This window comes from Nyctereutes procyonoides, unplaced genomic scaffold (genome assembly GCF_905146905.1).
Source record: "Nyctereutes procyonoides isolate TBG_1078 unplaced genomic scaffold, NYPRO_anot_genome, whole genome shotgun sequence".
NCBI classification, from domain to species: domain Eukaryota; kingdom Metazoa; phylum Chordata; class Mammalia; order Carnivora; family Canidae; genus Nyctereutes; species Nyctereutes procyonoides.
The window spans coordinates 44,873,707-44,896,365 of NW_026575139.1; the positions used below are offsets into that span (position 1 = coordinate 44,873,707).

Below are 22,659 nucleotides of genomic sequence, written 5' to 3' on the forward strand. Positions count from 1 at the left end.
TAAGGTCATGATCTCAGGGTCATGAGGTCAAGTCCCATGATAGGCTCCCCACTCAGCATGGAGTCTACTTGGGATTCTCTCTCTCCTCTCTACCCTTCACACTCAAGCTCTCTCTCTCTCTGAAATAAAGAAATAAACCTTTAAAAATGAATAAATAAACTCAGGTAGTCAAATAGCTTGAATGAACGTATCATTTTGTGTTTAAATGCTTATTTTCTTTTTGTTGATTATGAATTTTTATACCCTTACTGCAGAACATTTTTTAAAATACAGAGAGGTTTCAAAATTGTAGTCCTAATTCCCCAAGATAATTACTGTTTATATTGTGTTTGTATTTCTGTATAATTTTTATCCTACGCAGATCAAATCTATAACTTCTATTTTTGTAAAATGAGAAGCATAGAAGAATTTGCATGTCATCTTTGCACAGGTGCCATGCTAATCTTCCTGTATTTTTTTAATCTGGGTACACATGCTGCTGAAGTATTGTACATAAAATTTTATGTTACATATTGCATTTTCAATTTCTACTATATTTTAACTTTGCCCACAGCAGGATTTCTTTTTGGTCTGATCCTTCAGGCCAAACCTAAGTTTCTCTAGTTGCTGGAGAAATTTCTGGAATAGAAAGTATTTTCAATCCAGGGAAGGGTAGCATTCTCTTTCTAAATCCTCAAAGGGGCACACTTGTGGAAATTTGTCAAACCTATGATTTTAGGATGATGCTGAGGTGCAGATATGTGTGACTGGATTTTAAATTCATGCTCTATTTCCTAGAGCACTTTCTAAAAACATAAAAAGGAAAACAGGTATTCTCATTATGGTGCTACTACTCCCAAAACATGGTGCCATGGGATTTTATAACAGAAATATGGTGGCCAGAAATCTAAACGACAAAGCTAATTGAAAAACGTAAAGCCTATCTGCAAAGGCTAAGTTTAAATTGCTCATCATTTTGTTCTTTTACCCTATCCCTGCTCTCTGGATTTATGTATTCACATAAAAATAGCTACATCTAAAATCTGTAACTAAAAATGATATTGTTTGCATGTCATTCATAACCTAAAATTTTGAGGTTAAGACCAGATTATTTTCTGGCATTTAGAAATAAGACGTTTTATATACAAATCCATTTTTGATTTGATGAGTGGTCTTGGATAAATCAGTCTGAGGTGTGTTTAAGCCACTTTTAAAATTCTGCTAAAGAACAAATCTAAGGAACAGCTAAATTAAGAATGTCATCTTTTCACTTTAAATTTCTGTAGATGAGTCATTTAAATGACCTTTAATCCTAGTACATTTAAAATGACTACTACAGTTAAAAGCATTCATTCTAACTCCACAATTTCAATTCCATGTTAAGTCAGTTCTCTGTACTGCTCAGAGAAAAGTCTATATACATGAATGGGCTTAATCCAGATGGCACCAAAAATATGATTTGTCCAGAGATAAGCATTTACAGTAAATAAATACCACTTCTGCTCTTCACAAACTTGTCTTGGTCAGTTAAAGGAAAGTAGAGAAACAGAATTTCAGAACTGACCATTTCATTTTACAATATATATAAGCTTCCCACATGCCAGTTACGATGTTAGGAGCCCAGGAAGGAAGGTAAGTAGGTCATGGGTCTCTGTCTTCGACTAGCTCATCTCTGAGTGAAGGCGTTTCAGAGTTTTCTATAGAAGAGACGTGAGGCTTAGACCCAAGATATATTCCAGGGAAAAGAAAAGGAGTAAATGGGGCCAAGCCTGGGATTTGTGTCTACAAAGTACACAGAGCAATTCATTGAACTTGGCATCCCTGGGAGACTAATCCATCATATCACAGCATCTCTTTAGTGAAAATTTATAATTTCAAAACAGTTGGCTCCTGCAAGGCTCTTTTGCCTCCTCCTCCTCCTCCTTTTGGCTGAGCTTAAGACCTACTTCTTGGCCGGGCTGTTTGAATTTAAGTTTCTTAACCTGCCCACCTCTATCAATAAATCAATGTTTCTCTTCCAAATTCTTTTCTAAATTTAAATAAAAATGACAGCAGTCCTTGTTTTTAAGACTATATACTTCTACTGGAAGATAAAATACATAAATATGTGCATTTTTCCTGAAGATTCAAATGCACTTTGTTTAATCTGAGACATATAAGTATGATTATTAAAAGAACATTCAAGTAACACTTCCTTCAAATTACGCACTCCAACCCTATTTTAGCTCTTACATTCTACTAGTAAAGGTACCTACTTTACTATGAATTGTTCATAATATAAATACTGTGCCTCGTAGTTCTACTTTAGTACATTTATGTATCATGTCAGTTTTTTAAATAGACCTTTTACTACTCTAACTTACATACAGTAAAATGTACCTATGTTAGTATACAGTTCCATCAAAAGTTTATGTCTTCAACTACCTCTACAGTCAGGGACACAGAACATTTGTATTACCTCCAAAAGTTTCCTCAACTCTCCTTGTAACAACATCCTCCTCACCCCCAGCCCCAGATAACCATTGATCTCCTTTCTATCATGATAGGTTAGATTTATCTTTTTGGCATCATAAAGTGTACATTTTTTGTGTCTGTATTTTTTGATAGACATAATATTTTTGAGATTTATCCATGTTGCTGCATAAATAAATAGTACATTGCTTTTAAGCACTGGATTTAATTCCATTTGTGGATATATCACACTTTGTATGTTTATTTACCTCTTGATGGACATGTGGGCTGTTTCTAGTTTTTGGCTATTAAGAATAAAGCTGCTGTGACTGGCAGCCAGGGTGGCTCAGAGGTTTAGCGCCACCTTCAGCCCAGGGCATAATCCTGGAGACCCGGGATTGGCTCCAATGTTGGGCTCCCTGCATGGAACCCGCTTCTCCCTCTGCCTTTCTCTCCCTGTGTGTCTCTCATGAATAAATAAATAAGATTTAAAAAAAAAAAGCTGCTGTGAACATTCAAATGTAAATATTTGTGCAGACATATATTTTCATTTATATTGAGTAAATTACCTAAAAAGTCAGGTTGTTGGGCCATAGGGTACATATGATTAATTTTATAAGAAACTGTCTCTTTTCCAAAGTGGTTGCACCAATTTACATTCCCATAAGCAGTGTATGAGGGCACTTGCTCCACATCTTATCCAATTTTAGCCATTCCGGAGGGTGTATTGTGGTATATAATTTGTACTTTCCTGATGACCAATGAAGTTAAAATGTTTCAAATGTGTTTAGTGGTCATTCACAGATTTCTTTGATGAAATATTTGGTCAAATCTCTTGCCCAGTTTTAAATTTGTTGTCTTTGTATTGGTTAGTGATAAAACATCTTCATATATCTGGAGACAAATACTTTGACAGACATATGTTTTGTGAATATTTTTCCCCATTTTGTGCTTTGCCTTTTCATCTTCTTAATGCAGTCTCTCAAAGAGTAGATGTTTTTGACAATACCAATCCACAGAACATGGTAGGCATATCTGCTTACAAGTAAACTTTGCTAATGAGTATAGTGAGTTTCTCTTAAAATGCTGTGCCAAGGTCACTCACGCTGCCTATTTCAGAGTTATTGCTAATGTATCTGTGGCAAAGAATCCCAGGGATTATTGAGCGTAAGATTCACCAATGATATAACTCTCCAAATTTTGTGCTACCAGGAGTCTCTGCCTCAGTGACTATCTTCATTCCTTTCCTTTCTTCCCAATACTTCTCCACAGAATGTCTTCTTCATTTTACAGAATGAGTCAGCAAGGAGTACACTATTTCATCTCAGTGTAAGGGTCACCATGACCTTGTTGCATTGAAAAAGTAATTTAAAAGTTGAGTCTGTTCTAGATTTCAAGAGTAGAAATCTCTGATATATTGACTTAGAATACTCAAGCCTTTCCTTGGCTCTCAAAACCAGAACCCAATGAGTTTGTCCTTTCTTCTAAGGAGACTAGCGGCCTGTATTTCATTCATTTCTTTTAGAAATATTTGTTAAAATGTACCATATGCCAAGCCTTGTAACAGAAAAGCAAGAAATACCTAGTGTACCATATATCAAATCTTTTAGTTTATTCTTAATGGAACAACAAGCCATCTTGAGGATAGGAATCTTATTCATTCTCCTGTGCTCAGTGCTTGGCATATAGGTATTTATTAATGTAGTTAATGTATGAATGATTGTATGCAAGCATGCATGAATGAAGTGTCAGAGAAAGCTGGCTTGCCTGGTTTTCTATGTTTTCTATAATGTGAGTGTTTTCTATAATAGGAAAGCTATAACCAAATAGCTACAGCCAATCGAGAGAAAATCATGCTATGGTAGCAATAAAGTAAACCAGATCTCCCAGTAGGATCCTAGCTAGGAAATCAGTTACTACTTAGATTGGGGCTTCTATCATTTTGATTCCAAAGTTAAAATTTCCCAAAGCAGGAGAAAATACATGGGACCCCCAAAATGAGAAGGGTCACAAGGAAATTAGTTTCTTCTTATATTATATCAGAGATAAGATTAATAAGAAGAAAACTGACTACTACTCTAACACATATTATTTAGTACAGTTTATAAAACAGGTTCATATCCTTTTCTTATTGGATCCTTACAACACTCCTGGGAGGTAGCCACAAGAGGTATTAGTATCAGTATACTTCCACATTATAGAGTTGGAAATGAGGTTCACAGAATGAAAGTATCTTGCCCAAGATCTTACAGCTACTTAATAGAAAAAAGGACTAGATGGATTCTAATATTTTTTTTTGCTGCCCTTAGAGGACAACCCCCTTACTTGATGGGGTGCCATGGATGGTGTATCTAAATCTACATTTCTCTTTTCCTCTTAATTTTTAAATAATATCCCTTTTTGTGTCATGAAAGGAGATAAATTATCCTTATCATAGTGTATCTTCATGGTATGCTCTGAACAGTATTAAGGAAAACTCAATTTTTAAAACAAAGCTTTGATATAAAGCTTCACGTAATTCCATAGGAATGACCTCCTTGGAAATCATGCTCCTTGGATTCTGTGAACCCTCAAATTCTTTTTTTCTATACAAACCCTACTTTATAAGAAATTAGCCAGAACATGCAGAACTGATTTTTTTTTATTTTTTTTCTTTTACACAGATGAAGCTTCCATAATTGTTTTTACATTTCACCTGTCCAAGAGGAACTCCTTAGTTGAGGCACATCTATTCAGAAATTTCACTGTCTTGCTATGCTTGTAAGGACGATGGTGCTTGATAGTTGTAGACAGGAGGAGGAGCACCACAGAGTTATTCATCACCTCTGTGAGCTATCACATCAAGACATACTGGAAAACCAGCTTGCATTTGGGGAAAAATCTTCAATGGCAACCATGACTATGGCTAGACATTACTACTGTAACAGGATTACATTTTCAGGCCATTGCTTTGCAGAAGGTAAAGTATGTCTGCCTCTGCCTCAATGACAATGGTGTAATTGTAGGCTTCATAATTGGGTCTAAAGGAAGGAAAATTCAAGGACTGTGGCTGGGTCACTGGGCAAAATTTGAGATTCTATCATCCCTGCCAATGGTTGAGAGCTATGACCAAGAAAAATACAACTTAATCTCTCTTTCTCCAACAGCTATATTTCTACATTCTTATTGGCCTCTATAATAGCTATGTGAAAGATAAACATTCTCTTTATTAATGCTTCATTAAGAATTTTCATATCTGTGTGACATGTAGTATATTCTTTGCTCAAAATAAAGTACTTTAGAGCTTTGATTCCAGCTGGTCTGGATTGGAAAACTCATTAATGCTGTTAGAATGACTGACCACAGACTCCTCAGGGGAGAGTTATGGTCTTATATGTAAGGAAACAGCCAAACCGGATTGGTCAACTTTTATAAATAACTATTGGAAAATGTAATTTAGAGGGATGAGTACATCAGTTACAGATTGTTTCCTTAATTGCCCCTGTTATTTCCCAGTTTCAAATTTTAGGCATTTTTCATGACAAAAATAATAATTAAAGTATGCAACAAAGCTCATCATTCAGTCTTTTATAACACAACATCTATCTGTAATGACAAAGGGAATTATAAATGACATTGCAATTTGGAGACAAAATTGCAAGATCTTTTATAGTTAAAGCAATTGATAGCCATCTTGACCAAGTTCTAAATTTAAGTCACCATCTCTCAGTTCAGATTGGCATCAACTTAAAACAGACAAGGAATTGTTTCCAGTGGAGAAGATTAAAATGCAATTATAAATACATCTATCTTCCTTTGCCTACGGACTCTCCAACCATAATACCATTTGCATAATGGGTTAGTTTGTTTGTTCTCTGTTAAATGTTAAATTTGGAACATTTTATTCTAAGTGCCATCAAAAAATAAACACATGATGTTCTAAGCCCACAGCTTTTCATATTTATCTGAGACTAAGAATATGTCCATTTTGTCTGTATTTAGAGAAACACAAGCACTTTCTAATTTTTTTATACACCCAAGATGACAAGGATCTAAAGAGTTATGAATCTAGACAAATGAAAGCTAGTATTTTACCTCATTCTCAAAGACACACACACACACACACACACACACACATATCCTCACCCTGCTTCTTTTTGAAGGCATCTGGAGGTTCCAGTTTGTGTGTTGGCTTCTGGTTGCCCTGCCCCTTTCCATCTCTGATGTCTTCTATTCCTGAGCTGTATTCCTGAGTGGACACCTGAATAAGTGCATGCCTACACTCTTTTCTCCTACTAATCCCCTGTAAATGGGTCCTGTGTCTAACTGCCTGGATGGCAAACAGTTAACCTAAAATCCAGTTCCTGCAAATTGAGGAACTATTACTCAAGTGGAACACATTTTGCTTTTTTAAGAGGGTATCTTGGAATACACAATAGCTGAATTTAGTCCTTAGAGGAGGGAATCCATGGCACCAGGTTGACCAGTAGCCAAACCTTTGGCAGGGGGGAAACTTCCATGTTCTCTCCCAGACATGAGCACTTTCCCATCTCCCCAATAGTGCAGCCTGGCTCAGGGCTAAAAGATGAAGTTAAGATGCACAGCAGCCAAACAGCCCTGATGTTTAAGAGTGATGATCAGAACCGTGACCTCCTAGAAGGTTAGAAAGTGTCACCCATGAGTCAAAAGCATTACAGCAGTCGCTGCTTTGAAGTATCCCAGCCTCCTGATACTTAAGGCTCTGCTGGTCTAAAGCTTCTCACATTCTATTTGTATTAGCAATTGGCTTTTCCTCAAACTCCACTGCCTAGGCTCTCAGTAAAGAGATTTTATGCTATTTAATGATAAAAATTTAGCCTCCCTGATGGTTTTCTTTAATGCAGCTACTTGAGTATAAAGGGGATGGGTCTCCTTGGAAACATGAGTAGCAACTCAGCTACTCTGTCTCCTGACAACCATCTCTCTGTGTCATTGGCTGCCTATTTCAAGCAGTTGATATCCTGACTAGAACTGAACACTGAAGACCATGCAGTAAGGAGGAGCAAATTTACTATTAAGGTTAAGACAGATGGTGAGAGGTAGGTCCAAGTGATAGTGGAGATGCTGTCAGACCAAGATACCATGTCCAGGGAGCATGAATACCTCCCTACAGATGGAGGCACCAGTTATTCTAGAAGTAGAGGCTCAATAGGTAGGCGGGGCCCAGCCATAGAGAATTTGGACAGCAGATATACTAAAATTCAGGCAATCAGACACTGGCATATCAAAAGATGGAGAGGGGTGCCTGAGTGGCTTAGTTGATTTAGCATCTGACTCTTGATCTTAGCTCTGGTTCTGATCTCAGGGTTGTCTGAGCATCATGATTTCAGCATTAGCCGGGCAGGGCGTCTGCTTCTCTCCCTCTTCCTCTGCCCTCCTTTGCACCCCCACCCCCACCCCACTCAAGTGCACACATGCACGTGTGCTCTTTCTCACTCCCTCAAAATTTAAGAAAAACTTAGATGGAGAACACAGGCCCTGCTACTGGGCAAAGGGCCTAGTCAGAGATAGGCAGGTATGAGTGGTAGAAGAAGACTAAGGTATGTCCCAGAACCAGCACTTAAGAGATGTGACAAAGGCAGAGCTAAAATTTGGATGATAACAGGGGTGGGGTGGAGTGACTTGGAATGGGACAAAAGTGAGAGCTTCATTATCAGAACTAGACCACTGAATGAAGGGACTGAATGAGGGGGAGTGTGAGGTAAGGCTCTGTTTCCATTTTGTAGCACAACTAAGAAAACAGGCATAACAAGGTTCTAGGATGGGAGGTAGGGACACCACTATGGTTGAATCAGAGGGTCAGGGACTCAGGGTACACATGAAAACTCTGCTATTGGTTAATGAGAGAGAAAAGATACTAGAAAAAAAAGTAGTACCCACAACTAGCCACCCCACATATTTTACATCTCATATTGCTTCCTTTCTCTTCTTGTCATCATAGTCTTAATACCTGCTTTTATTAACACTTTATCTTAAAACTATTGAGAGAGATGACTTTTAAAGAATATGCTAGGGTGAAGAAGTGCTTTAAGAATGATCTCCCTCTCTATATATATACCCAAGCCATATCATGCTTGGGTACTGGCTGCATCCAGGGTTGGGTGAGCAGGCAGGGACACGTGGGGAAAGGAGTCTAAGTAGAGGCCAAAGATGATGAGCATGACATTATATGAGGTGCCAAGTATGAGGCAGGATACTAACATACATTATCTAATTTAATCCCAACAAGGTAAGGTTTATTCTTTTCATGTACACAAATAAAGCCACTAAGGCTCAGAGAGCTCGTGTAACTTCTCTGATATCCCACAGTTGGTTAGTGCTCCATCATCAGCCTAAGTCCTCTCTATTATGGGCACTGAGAAAGCTTAAATTGCTTGCTTCCAATCCGGACTACAGAGGAGAGAGAGGTGTCAGCCAGGGAAATGCCAGGGCCTAGACTTGCATAAATGAGGAAGGCAGGGGATAAACAAAAGGCTGAGAACACAGAACTTCAGATACACCTGAATCTAGGTCAAAGACTAAGCTATTGTTTAAATGGCTGATACCCAGGCCTGACTCCAGGTCATTAGAAAAAGCTCCTGATGATAGACAAGTACTCCTTATTTTAAAAATATAAATTCAGGAAGTAGCTGAGAACATTGATTAAATGAGTACCAGCTTCTTTGGAACATAAGAGCTTCTGCCCAAGACTTTGCCAACCAGATTTTACATTAGATTTTACATTAGATTTTAAAGCCAAAGCAGCCATTACAAAGAAAGACCTGGCATAGGGTATTTGCAGTAGGTGTTTAATATGTTACAGAATTGTGGATTTGGGCTGAGAAGACGGCCAAAGGAATCCATTCCTTAGTATTCTCTGATGAGTAATTTACATGACATTTTCTCAAAAGATGTAGCAGCCACCTAATATGCCAGCTGACAGGGATGGCTCCTCTCAGGCAATCAGAATATCCAGCATGTTTGGGTTATTAGAACCAAACTTTTAGCTGAAACTGGTCTCAACAAGGAGTGGGGCAGGGTATTGTGCTAGTTCAGAGAAACGTGGGGAGCTTGTTAAAATGCAGAGTCCCAGGCCCTCAGAATCAGAACATTCTTCAGGTGATTCTGATACAGTTGGTTCTGTAGGGACACTTAGAAAAAGTCTAGCAGAGGTCCCCTTCGCACCACCACCCACTCACTGTATTTGTCAGAGCAGAACTGAACTGGACACTCCTCATTTTTAGAGTGCAGGTAGAGAGCCTCCCCAGTGGCCTGCGAATGGCTACTTTTCCAGCACACATCAGTGCCCAGTGCTGGGGAGGAAGCGGAGGCCCTCCAGGTGCTTAGTGGTCAGCAATACTGTGGCCAATCCCGGGAGACAATGTGGCAACAAAGAGAGGAGCCCTCTCTATGCCAGCTCCAGTCATCTCACTACTGCCTCGATCTTTGCTTTTCTTTCATTTTGGCCACATGACCAGAAGTGGGTGGGTTCTGGAAATGAGGGATCAAGCAGGGGACATAGAGGCTGTTCTTTATCCCAATCTCTCTCCCCCGTGGCTACTGGAATTCCCCCATTTGTGCTGCATCCTGAAGACTTTCATCTATCTTGAAAAAAATGAATCATTACACCAACTATCAGGAGGAGGCTGTGCCTTCCTTGCGTGAGCCCCCTTTAAGGACAGGAGTTGCTGAGACAGAAAATTCCCCAGAGGCAGGCTTGATTGATGATATGACATTGTCTCCTGAGGACACTGTGATTTGCAGCAGCATTTCAACAACCCAAAATAAACCATCACTCTGCACAAGGGGTGACAAGCTTAATGTCTACACGCTTCATCATAATTCTGGTAGCAGAGCTTCCCAGAGTTCTAGGTTAACTAACCCCTTCCACTTTGGCCAAAAAACCTGGAGCAGGAACATGAGAGAGATCATAAGATAATTGTTCTTTGGATGAGCACCTTTCATCTGAGGATCTCCAAGTGCTTTATAAATATTAATTAAATTGCAACAACACCTTGGCATGAGTAATTATCTGTCCACCACCCCCAGCTCCATACAAACCCCTTAGAGATGAGGCATTTAAAGGATAGAGTGGCGAGACTTTAGTGTCTGAGTTTATCATAGAGGCAAGATCTAAATTTCAATGTTCTTCATTTCTAGAATTATATTAAAGAGTACTAAAGTGATTGAAAGGATCATATGAGGAACCTCCACACAGTTTTCCAGAGTGGCTGCACCAGTTCACATTCCCACCAACAGTGTAAGAGGGTTCCCTTTTCTCCGCATCGGTGTCCATCGAAAGATGAGTGGATAAAGAAGATGTGGTCTATGTATACAATGGAATATTCCTCAGCCATTAGAAACAACAAATACCCACCATTTGCTTCAATGTGGATGGAACTGGAGGGTATTATGCTGAGTGAAGTAAGTCAGTCAGAGAAGGACAAACATTATATGTTCTCATTCATTTGGGGAATATAAATAATAGTGAAAGGGAATATAAGGGAGGGGAGAAGAAATGTGAGGGAAATATCAGAAAGGGAGACAGAACATAAAGACTTCTAACTCTGGGAAATGAACTAGGGGTGGTGGAGGGGGAGGAGGGCGGGGGTGGGGGTGAATGGGTGACGGGCACTGAGGGGGACACTTGACAGGATGAGCACTGGGTGTTATTCTGTATGTTGGTAAATTGAACTCCAATAAAAAAATAAATTTATTAAAAAAAGAAAGGATCATATGATTCCTATGCATATATACACTATGAAGTTATACTAGAAGAAAAGAATAAAATGAATTTATCACTTAATTAGAAGAACTATTATATTAATTCTAGCTTTTAACCAACTTTTTTCTCTCCCAAGAAACTTCTTACTGTTTTGATTTTTCCACCTATGAAATGATGACATATGGGGTTCCCTAATCTCTTACATTATTCTATTACCCAATCATAAACACTGATGGCTCATGAGGTGATACGTTCTATGACCTACAAAAGGTATTCATCTTTCCCATTAATAATGGCATATCCTCACAATTTATTTATTTGTTTGTTTGTTTGTTTGTTTTTTATTCATAAGAGACACACAGAGAGAGGCAGAGACATAGGCAGAGACAGAAGCAGGCTCCCCACAGGAAACCAGATGCAGGACTTGATCCCAGGACCCCGGAATCACGACCTGACCCAAAGGCAGATACTCAACCACTGAGCCACCCAGGTGCCCCTAGACCCTTACAATTTAAAATGTGTTATCCTGATAATATCACACAACCCAGAAGAATCTTCGTGATCAAAGCTGTTACTCATATTATCAGAATTACCTTCTTCTTTATATTAGTTGATGGCCATTGGCCTGTATGATATCTTATTTAAGTCTGTCACAATCTTTTTTTTTTTGAAAGTGGTTAATAAAACTACCACCAAGATATATAAGAAAAAAAACCAACAACCTATAGTTAGAGACCAAATATTGTCAGTGATTCTAAAATCTGTCCCTGCCTCTATTCTGTTGGAGTAATATCAGTTTCTCATTTACTATGTTTACCTGGAAACAGCTACCTGGAGGTAGGTTAAGAAGTAGTGGGGCTTCTTGGAGGGGCTTAAGACAGAGTTGCAAGTGAATAAAGCAGCTAAGTTTACAGTCTTTGCCAACCAGCTCTGCAGATGCACTTGGGGCTATTGTGGGTGGAGAAAGCCAAAAGAAAGAGAAGATCTGGGGTCACTGGGTGGCTCAGTTGGTTAAGCATCTGCCTTTGGCTCAGGTCATGATCCTGGGGTCCTGTGATCAAGCCCCACATCTGGCTCCCTGCTCAGTGAGGAGTCTGCCTCTCCTCGGTCTGCTTGTGCTCTCTCTCTTTTGCTCACCCTCTATCAAATAAACAAATAAAATCTTAAAAAAAGAAAAAAGAAAAGAAAGAAAGAAAAGATCCAGGCACACTCTCAAGAGGATCCCAAGCAGAGAGGAAAGGAGGAAGGCATAGAGCAGGGCACGCATACAGAAAGGTCAGAGATAATTCTGTCACTGTAAAGGCCTGTGGGAAAATGCAAAAATTAAAGAAGGCAGCAAAGATGGATCCTTCAGGTATTGGCCACGGAGGTAAATTCCCAAAGGAAAGAAAGATTTCCAACTTCTGGTTAAGACCAACTGCTGACATATTTGATGGAATTGGTGAAGCCATAATACCGCATGTGTATGTACTAAGATTTCTTATAAGGTTTACAAAGAAAACAATGTATGCTGCTCATGGTAGGCCAATGATAAATCTTTCTATAGAGATATTGTTTATGAAGCAAGTGAGAAACATCTACCAAGGAAGCCACTGGCTAGCGCAAAAGTCTGTAGTCATAAAATATTCTTGGATCTTTTAGAAGTCATTATTATTTTAGGGAAAATATAGAGAAGTTCCTGAAAAAAATACATATGTAATGAGAATACTAAGGGCTAAGGAGAAAGAGCTGTACAAAAACAGACATGAAAACTCACTTATTTAATGCTGAGCAGCTATCATGTTTCCATGCAGTGTCTTCTTTGATGCTCTAAATGACCAGATGGGTTAGGAGCATAAAGGAAACAACCCACCTCAGGTTGGTGATTTGGTAAATGAGTCAGAAAAGGGGGCCCAAATCCTAGGTCTGCCATGTGACCCTGGTCAGTTACCTGTTCCCAAGGCCTCAGCTTTCTCACAGGGCTGTTGGGAGAATTAAACGAGATATTGCCCATAAAATTCTCAGCACAGAGCCTGGCATATCACAGAGAATGCACTCAAGAAATGTTAGTGCACATCACACCTGTCACAGGAGGCTCCCTACCCAACCACAAGGCTGAATAAAAATAAACAGCATCCAACTTTTCAGAGCTGATATACCCAAAGGAAAAACCATCTTCCCTAATGGCCACTTTGGGTGCTATGTCTGACTCGAACATTGCTGCTCAGTTTTCACAAAATAATTCTGGGCCGTCTCTGTTGGGAGCATCCTCAGGGCTTATTTAAAATATATACATATCTGTGTATTGTTATTGATGGCAAGTCTTGGTCCTTCTGGAGTGATTTTTTTTTTTCCTATTTAGAATTTGTCATTTATAGCCCGATCTAAGGAAGAAGGAACATAATCAAGAAAGGACAAAATTTACATACACAGATTGTGTGTGTGCACACACACACCTTATAAATCAACCCTAACGGTAATTTCAAGTGAGGACTTGTATAAACATTGTGAAGAATGGTGGACAATGATGTCAAGTGCATAGCTTCCTGAACTCATTACTTGAAGGTTGTCTTTTTTTTTTTTTTAAGGTTGTCTTTCATCTAATCTTGACTTTTTAAATATGATTTAACATAAAAGTCTCATTCTTTTATTGTTGTACATGAGCTGTTGGGTCTCTACTTAACTCTTTCAGATAAGGAACGCTGGGAAGGAAAGAAAGGAAAAGACTGAGGACAGAAGAAAGAGGATGAGAGGAGAGAGAAAGGACAAAAGTGAAGGGACAAGTCGAGGCAGGGAAAATCAAACCAGCTTAGAGACATCACAGAGCAATCTACCTTGCAGGCAAGAGCCATTAATTACAGTTTGCTTTTTAAGACATAACTCATGCTACTATTTGTTTTGTGAAGGGGAAGAGTGCTTATAATGGGCCACAATAAACTTTCCAGTCAAGGCTAAACATTTTTTTTAATTCTGTTCTGAGAAAGTATGTTTATTAAAATACTTTAGCCTTCTGAGAAGTGGAATCATTTCTCAGAACGTGTATTTTACCGTTTCCTTCATATTTTGGACAATCGCTCGCTCACCACCTGTTCACTTTTTCCCTCTGGTCTCCTCAAGGCTCCTGGACAAGCAGGGGCTTGTGGGAAAGGAAGGAAGCACGAAGAGCTCTCTTATGTGAATAACATGATTAGCAGAAGTATAAAAGAGGCTTCTTCCCCCGTTCACAAAGCAGATTTTCTTCACAAGCTGGCAGAGCTCCCAGACAATTTGCTCTGGGGACAGACTCTGGTTAAACTGCTGCCAGTGCTGCTCTGGGGCCTCCAGATTGATGAGTTGTGGCAGCCACAGGGAGGGAGCCCTGAAGTGGCAACACTGGGCAGGGCCAGCCTGGGTCACCCAGTGGGACACCATGAGCACAGAGCAGGCCCCGTGCTCTCCTGACCACTCACAGTCCTGGCCTTCTGGGACTGAAACAGCAACAGAAGGGCTGAGGTGCTACAGAGGGAAGAGGCCGGCTACAGGGTCCAAATTGGAGCCTGAGTGGCCACAAGGTAGGGGAAGAAGTAGCAAAGGAGGAGGTGGCTCCCATCTGTGGGCCTAGGGCTCAGGCCTGTTCAAGGGACACAGAGCGGCATGGAGGGCAGAGTAACCCATTTCCCCAGCACCATGAAAAGAGTGGCTCCTGACTTCCTGTCTGGCCCAGGGGTCTGACCAAGCAGCAGTGTGGGACTGGAGAGTGATCCTGTAGCAAACATTGCTGCCTCACAACCTGGATCCTGTATTTGGAGGCCTTGTCACCATGGCAATGCCAGCCCACCCCTTCCAGCTCCCCCTGGGTGGTGTTGTCAACAAACACTCACTCTGGAGTACTTCTAATTGAATTGGAAATTAGTGGGCATTCTATGATCTAAAATGTGTTGGTGGGAAGAAGAGAGAAGGGTCATCAGCTTCTACAGCTCCTGCCAGCTTTCCTGCTAGGATTTAGCTCAGCCAGACCGGATTTCTGATGGGGAGACCTTCAAAAATGATTTTCCCTAATAGTAGAGTTTTAGGAAGGTTTATTGCCATGAATTATTCGCGGTCACTAGATGATTTAACTCCAAGTGTTTTCCAAATATCCTCTAAAGGATTCTTGGCTAACTTCGATATTAACAGAAAAGATGGAGATATATTTGCCTCTCTTGCCTTAAACATGCTGCAGCCAGGCTGCCCTGAGGCTGCTATAGAGCTGGGAACTGGTAATGAGGGTAAGCTGGCTGACCCACCAGCAGAAGCTTTCTCTGTTCTACTTATGGAATAACCATACAACTAATTCCTGATTAGTTTCCAAAAAATTCAGAAAACACAGAAAAAGGTAAAGAATACCACCAACTCAGGATAGGCATGGTTGATATGCTACTGTATATTCCTCATGATTTTTTCTATGCTAATACTTTGAAATGAGATTACAGCATGCATATATTTTTATTTTATTTTTTTTTAAGATTTTATTTATTTATTCATAAGAGACACACACAGAGAGAGAGGCAGAGACACAGGCAGAGGGAGAAACAGACTCCATGCAGGGAGCCCGATGCGGGACTCGATCCTGGGACTCCAGGATCACGCCCTGGGCCAAAGGCAGGCGCTAAACAGCTGAGCCACCCAGGGATCCCCACAGTATGCGTATGTTTTTAGAACCAACTTTTTTCACTCTACAGTAGGTCACACATACTATCCTTCCATGGTAATAAGTATAGATCCATGTTAACATTTTTAATGGCTGTTTAATAATCCACGATAAAAATGTGCTGTTTTTTATTTCAACAACTGCCTTATTTAGTTAGACATTTTAGATATCACTCTGTTATTGCTGGTAGAAATAGGATCTTTACATTGCATTACATTAACATCACTGAATCCTCATCCATCCCTTAAGATGGATTCTTCAAAATGGAGCTGCTGGGTCAAATTCCATCATCTTTAAAAGCTTTGATGCACCCTGTCAAAATTTTCCTACAGGAAGTCTCCACCAATATTCCATCCTTCCAAAAGCAAATGGAGCTGCCCGTTTTCTTATTCCACCCTAGAGTCTGGGCATGAAGAATCTTGTTCACCTTTTCCAGTCTGATGGTTGTAAATGATACCTCATTTGCTGTGTTAATTTGGTGTTCAGTGCTTTCTCTCCTCCCTCTGGCACCTTCTGTCATCTCTTGTAGATCTTTTCCCACCAGCGTCTTTCTCATTCAACAATAAATACTAATAGATCACTCCCTGTATGTATGTGTACTCAACATCCACGCTACAACAGTGGCACAATGTAGGGTACTCCGGGGGAAGAGGGGGCAGCCTGCTCCTGGGGAGCAGGAGAGAACTTCACAGAGGAGGTAGTATTTATGCTAGGTCTGATGCAATGGTGGGAAAGGTTATTTAACACAGAAGATAGAGCATAATCAAAATCAAAGGGCTGTGTTCCAGTGAGGCAAGGAGATAGGATCGGCAGGATGCCAGACTGAGATAGGCTCTGGGCACTACACTATGGAGTCCAGATTTTATTCTGTGGCAACAGCAGATACTTAAAGGAAGGATTTTTAGGGGTGAATAGTGATATGATTTATCTACAGCAAGTTAATTCTGGCAGTGGTATGAAGGAGGAAATAAAGAGAGAGAGAGAGAGAGGCCGAAAGACCAATTAAATGCCTATTGCAACAGTCTGTGTGTAGAAGCTGAAAGTCAGAGGCATTGGGACCATGGAGCAGAGAGATGGAGGAGACAAAATTTTTAGGACTGGTGACTGGGTAGGGAAGTAGGGGAAGTAGGGGAGAAGTTCAAGAAAACCTGGGGCATGGGGCACCTGGGTGGCTCAGTCAGTTAAGCATCTGCTATATGCTCAGGTCATGATCTCAGGGTCCAGGGATAGAACGCCACGTCGGGCTCCCTGCTCGGGGGCGGGAAGGTCTGCTTCTCCCTCTCTCTCTCTCTGCCTGCCACTTTTCCCATTTGTACTCTTTCTCTGCCTCTCTGTCAAATAAATAAATATTAAAAAAAAAACCTGGAGCACATAAAGTGTGAGCAAAAAAGAAGAGAAGGATTCAATTTTGAATCTGCTACAGTTAAGGTGCCCACTGGACTTCAGATGGGTATATCCAAGGGAAATTGTCAGTATGGATTTGGGACTCTGGAGAGAGGCTGTGGCTATAGCTGTGGATGGATATTTGGGGAATCATTAGCACTCAGAATCCTCACAATGATTTCCAGGAGTCCTTCCCTTACTCGGACCCAGGCCTGCCACCCTATATTCTATTCTTTATCTTTGTCCCTGACCCATAAGCCCCATTCCCTTCCCTCAGAAGTGTCTAGTTGGTTATGAGAAAGAGTGGATTTCATGCAGCCAGTTCATAAAAAATTTTGAAAATTAAGCTACCTATCTTCTGGTGCCAATGACAAGCATTTTAGAAAAGGGTATTAGTCTAACACACACACAAAAATGACTTCCTATTCGTGTAGCAAATGGGCAGGAGATATTTGGGGGACAAAAAGCTTTTCTGAACTCTTTCCAGTCATACCAATAAAGTACCATCCACCCCTGCCTCTGCGTTGGGGGCTCTGCTTCCTTGCTAGAGATCCAAAATGCAAAAGCACCATCAGCTCTTGGACGAACAGATTTGTAACTGGAGTTTGCCTTCAGAGAGAGCTCTGCAACCTGAGACCTGCTTCCAGGAGCCCGGTATAAGCCCCAGGACCTAAAGAGGAACACGGGACGTGGCGCCATGCCATTGGCTGCTTGGCTTCCTAGCTATTATTTGAACAGCTCAATTAAAAGGACAGACAGCTGCTGTCTAAATTTGAATGAAAACATAATAAAACAAATCTGGGTAATTTTAGCCTCCCTTGTTCTCTTCATCATCTTAATAAATTTTACCTAGAAAGACAAAAAGTGCTGCTAAGAGCCATGCTGGGGTAGAAACACGTCAGTTCTCGGCTCGCATTTTTTAGCAGCTAACAATCCAGCTCATCTCCAGAACAAGGACAACCTTACTCTGACCTGCCCAGAAATTGTTCTTCTTCTTTTTTTTTTTTCTTTTAATCATGTCTACTTTTCTCACTGGCTCCCTTCAAACTCTCTGTTCCTGCGATCTCAAATCACAAGTGGCTACTGCTATCTGGTAACACAGTTCTGGCTGGACCCACAGGATCAGGAACTATCCACTCTGCAAGCTGCTTCAAAGGCTACCCCATATTCCATCTCACAGTATATCAGGAAGGAGTGTACAATAGAGACACTTCCCTTACCAAAACCAAAGAATGAACAAACTTAACCTCTATTACTTCAATAATAAGGACTTGGCTAGAAAGAAGATACTTTAATTAAAGCCATATTTCCTCCATAGAAAGTATCACTGCTGTAGGTTGCATGACTTCCCCCTTTCCAGATATGGACATAATTAGCTAAAAGTCAAAAAAATTCAAGGTTTCTTAAATACACCAGGAATCCAAAGCATAGAAAGGCAGCACAAAGAACATAACCGAATTCCATCCACTTGGTCAGAGAACCAGGAATGCAGAACATGGGAATAAATGGCTCCTATCAAGTGCTGAAATTACACAAGATAAATCATAGCTAATGCTTTAGAATATTTCCTGCTAGAAATGTCCCCAAACCCCCCAAAACTGTTCATTTAAGATAATGTAAACACCTCAAATGAAGAAGTAAGGCAGAAAGGAATGGGGCATGGGTAGATTCAGAATTTCCATTTCCAGTCTCTTCTTCAGCAATAGCACCACTTTCAGCCCAAGCTGTTAGAGTTTGGGGACAGAGGAAATGATTTACACTAGGAAGGAGGAAAAGAGAAGCTCTCTGAAGCACCAGCTTCCTTAATGACAGCCACTCCGAGAAGCTAGCACATTTCTTATAAGTATTTATGGCAAAAATCCTTGCAACATTAAAGATCAAAATGGCCTCCTAATTTAAGCCAACATTTCTGAAACTGTTGACACTCTCAACAGAAATTAACCTAGAAACAGCTCACTTCATTGTTCACTGGATAGGCTTCCAACTCAGGGTACTTAAGGTATGTGAGGCTCACAACCATTGATGTATACGCAGCATCGGTGGCCTCTGTGTTTTTTCAACCTCATAAATCTTCTTCTGATACCTGAAGACACATTAATTACCCAGGCCTTTCTGTGTTCACACACACAAAAAGTGATCTAAAAACAGTCAAATAGCATGGATCTTGCCTCATTCAACAACTATTCTCTTTATACACACACTACGTGATACTACTTCTACTTTGGTTTATATCTTTAACATTCTCCCATCATTTCCCAAAATGTGTATCTGCCCTAAACTCTTTAAAGTACAACTCCAGTATCATTTGGGCAGATTTTTAAAAAAGATTATTGTAAATGTGAGCTGCTTCCTTTTCTCATCCTACACCCAACTTGGCACCTTCCTACGTCATAAATCCTAATGTGGCAGCAGCAGAACCAGAGTGCCTCTATTCTGTTGGGACCTGTGTGTTTTCCACCAGCATGACAGGAGCTCTGCCAAGGTCTGAGACACAGCATGCTCTCTTGCCAGTGTTCAGGTCATTATTTCACAACACGTCAGAACATTTGCAATCTAACAAGCTTGGTTTAGATATGAGAATCAAGTAAGATCAACCAGAAAAAGATAGCTCCCTGCACATCTGCCTTAACTGAGAAAGCTGGTCACTAGAGAAGAGGGTTCTAGAAGAACAGTTTATGCAGAAAACCCAAAGGACTAAACACCTGAAAAGAATATACACAGACTCTGGCATTCTGCGCTGCTTTCTTCTGCACACAAGGCCTTGTTTTCTACCCTTTCCCTGTCTCTTCTGCCTTCCCTGAGCTTAGACAGCTGTGGGACAGTGATTATGAACATGAGCCCCAGAGCCAGGCAGCCTGGACTCAGGCTCTGGCTTCACCTCTAATTTGCTGGATGGTCTTGGGCTGTTAACTAGATTCTCTATAACTCACTTCCTCATCTGTAAAATGGACAGCTTTGAGGATGAAATGAGATAACATAGTTGAAGCTTTTTGTATACTATCTGACATATAACCTGTCCCATCTGCTCAACCCTTTGTTCCTTGCTAGACCATAAATAGAACAAGCATGGATGGAACTCTCCAAACTTAAAATAAAAGCACCTTTAGAACCAAGTTCCAGTATCTGCCTGTGAGATTCTAAGTGCTTTTAGTATAAATCACCTAACATAATCCATAATATACCTAGAAGATATAGCATGGGAGGCTTTACACTAGTGATTCCTCAGCTAATCATGCCTCCCAGGACCTGTACACTTGTGTCGCTTCCTCTCACATTGAGTCTGGCCTTGGCTGTGTGCTTACTTTAGCCAATGCAATCAGCAAATGGACATTAGTACAGGCTTTCTAAGTACTTGTGCATTCAGGATTTTACCCTTAGAATGCCATTGCCAACATATGAGAAAGCCAAGCCTCCTTAAGGATGAAAGATCCCATGGAGCCAGTGAGGTCCCGTTGCCCCAGCTGTCCCAACTGAGCCCCACCCCCAGTCTTCATAATCTTCAGGCTGAAGCTAAGTGCATGAATAAGCCCAGGTAACACCAGTGGTCAAACTAGCCATCAACTTACAGAACCATGAGAAACAATAATCTGTTGTTTAAAGTCACTATGTTTTAGGGTTGTCTGTTACTCTACAATGATTAACTAAAACAGAAACTGGTGAGTAGGGTGCTGCCAAACAGAAACTTATAACATGTGGCATTGCCTTTGGGACCAGATGGCAGGGAGAGGCTGGAAGGGCAGTGAGGAAATTGGTTTTGGAGGCTGGAAAAAGGGCAACGCTTACTGCTGAAACAATCAGGAAAACTGTCATCTGCAGTCATTTGTAAGTTTAAAAAATAGATCTAATAAATTGGTTGGTCTGGCTAAAGAGATTTCTGGGCAGAATGCTAAAAGCACCAATGGATATTTTACCCTCACACAGTAGAAGTTATAAGAAGAGAGAGAAATGAGTTGAAGCAGGAACCACTGGATTTGTAGGCAGAACTGAGAAGAAAGGAGGCTGGTTCAGGATTTGCTGGGTAGGAAAGTAAAATTGCTCCTCATTTCCATTCTCTCCAGCTGGCAAAGGATTCTCAGAGGAAGAGATGGTTGCAGGGTGAAGACTAATCAAGGAAAGGAGTGTAAGACCCTTAATTAAGACTTCAAAAAGGCTTTAGGAAGTGCTGAGTAGGGCCTCTCAACTAGACAAAGGGCTTCTAAGATTTATAGAAGCCTAATCCCAAAATAGCTCTGAGTAATCAAGCTGGGCTGCCCAATACAGGCACACATAGCTACTGGGCACTTGAAATGTGGCTAGTCTGAATTAAGATGTTCTACAAGCATAAAATACATACTGGATTTCAAAAAGCTAGCATTAAAAAATGCAACATATCTAATTAATATAATTAATGTTCCAATGATAATATTTTGGCTCTAGTGAGTTTAACGAAGTATATTACTAAAATTGCCTTCACTTTTTTTTTTTTACTATTAAATTGTGGCTCATAGAATTAAAAAAGAAATACATATGTGGTTCCCATTTGTGATTTGTATTGTATTTTTATTAGATAGCACTATTGTAGAGAAAGGCCAGTCCCAAAAAGAACTGGGAATATGGATTTTGTCTAATGGAATGAACAATAATGAGATATGTAGAAAACCCATAAAGTTTTTAAATGAGTTCCATCCGATTGGAGTAATAGTTTAAAATGATAGGATATCTCCAGACTGCCAACTTTCTACAGTCAGGATGTAGGCTGAGAAAGCTACTTAACTATAAACACTAGCTATTTATTCTCAAAAAGAAAAGACATCTCAGAAGATATAACCAAGAACCCAAAGGGGTTGAGTCAAGAAGAGAACCAGAGCCTAATCAAGGCACTCTGCCAGCTGGAGTAGGGGAACCTGATATCCAGGAACCTAGGGAGATTTCAGAAATGCTCTGGACCAGTTACTGCTATTTCTTCCTATTATTCTATTTTTGAATGGGGATATCTATCAGAGTTACACGTCCCTCTTTCAACACTGTAGTTAGATGTATGATTTAGTTTACAAACACAATTTAGAGGACATAAACAGAACCTAGGATTTGCTAGAATGGAAGGCAAACTTGATCTCTGGTGGAAGAGGAGCTACACAAGAGAAACCCTATCTCTGTCTGGATCAGATGCAGGTCACAAGACGACCATGGACATCAAGCCTGATGTGGTCATTGGATGAGACTTCAGGGGTCTTAGGGGAGAGGGGTATATTTTGTATATGGGACAAATTTAAATATTTATAGCCAGAAGGTAGACTTGATGAATTAAATTTGCCCACATACTACTAATCCTCTCATTAAGAGGCAGCACCTATTTCTCCCACCCTTTGAATCTGGGCTGGCCTTTTCACTTGCTTTGTCCAATAGAATGTAGCAGAAGTGATACTGTGCAACTTTCGAACCCAGACCTCAGGAAGCTTTACAGCTTCTATCCTTGTTCTACTGCTACTGGGAGGAT

The 22,659-nt window shown here is 40.3% G+C and overlaps 1 protein-coding gene and 1 pseudogene across 5 annotated transcripts in view; both read right to left on the reverse strand.

The window, feature by feature from the left end:
• Window positions 1-22,659, reverse strand: part of FRMD6 (FERM domain containing 6) — a 234,150-nt gene that overhangs the window by 206,099 nt on the left and 5,392 nt on the right. The gene's annotated exons all lie outside the window — the stretch shown is intronic.
• On the reverse strand, window positions 387-487 carry LOC129496536 (U6 spliceosomal RNA; annotated as a pseudogene).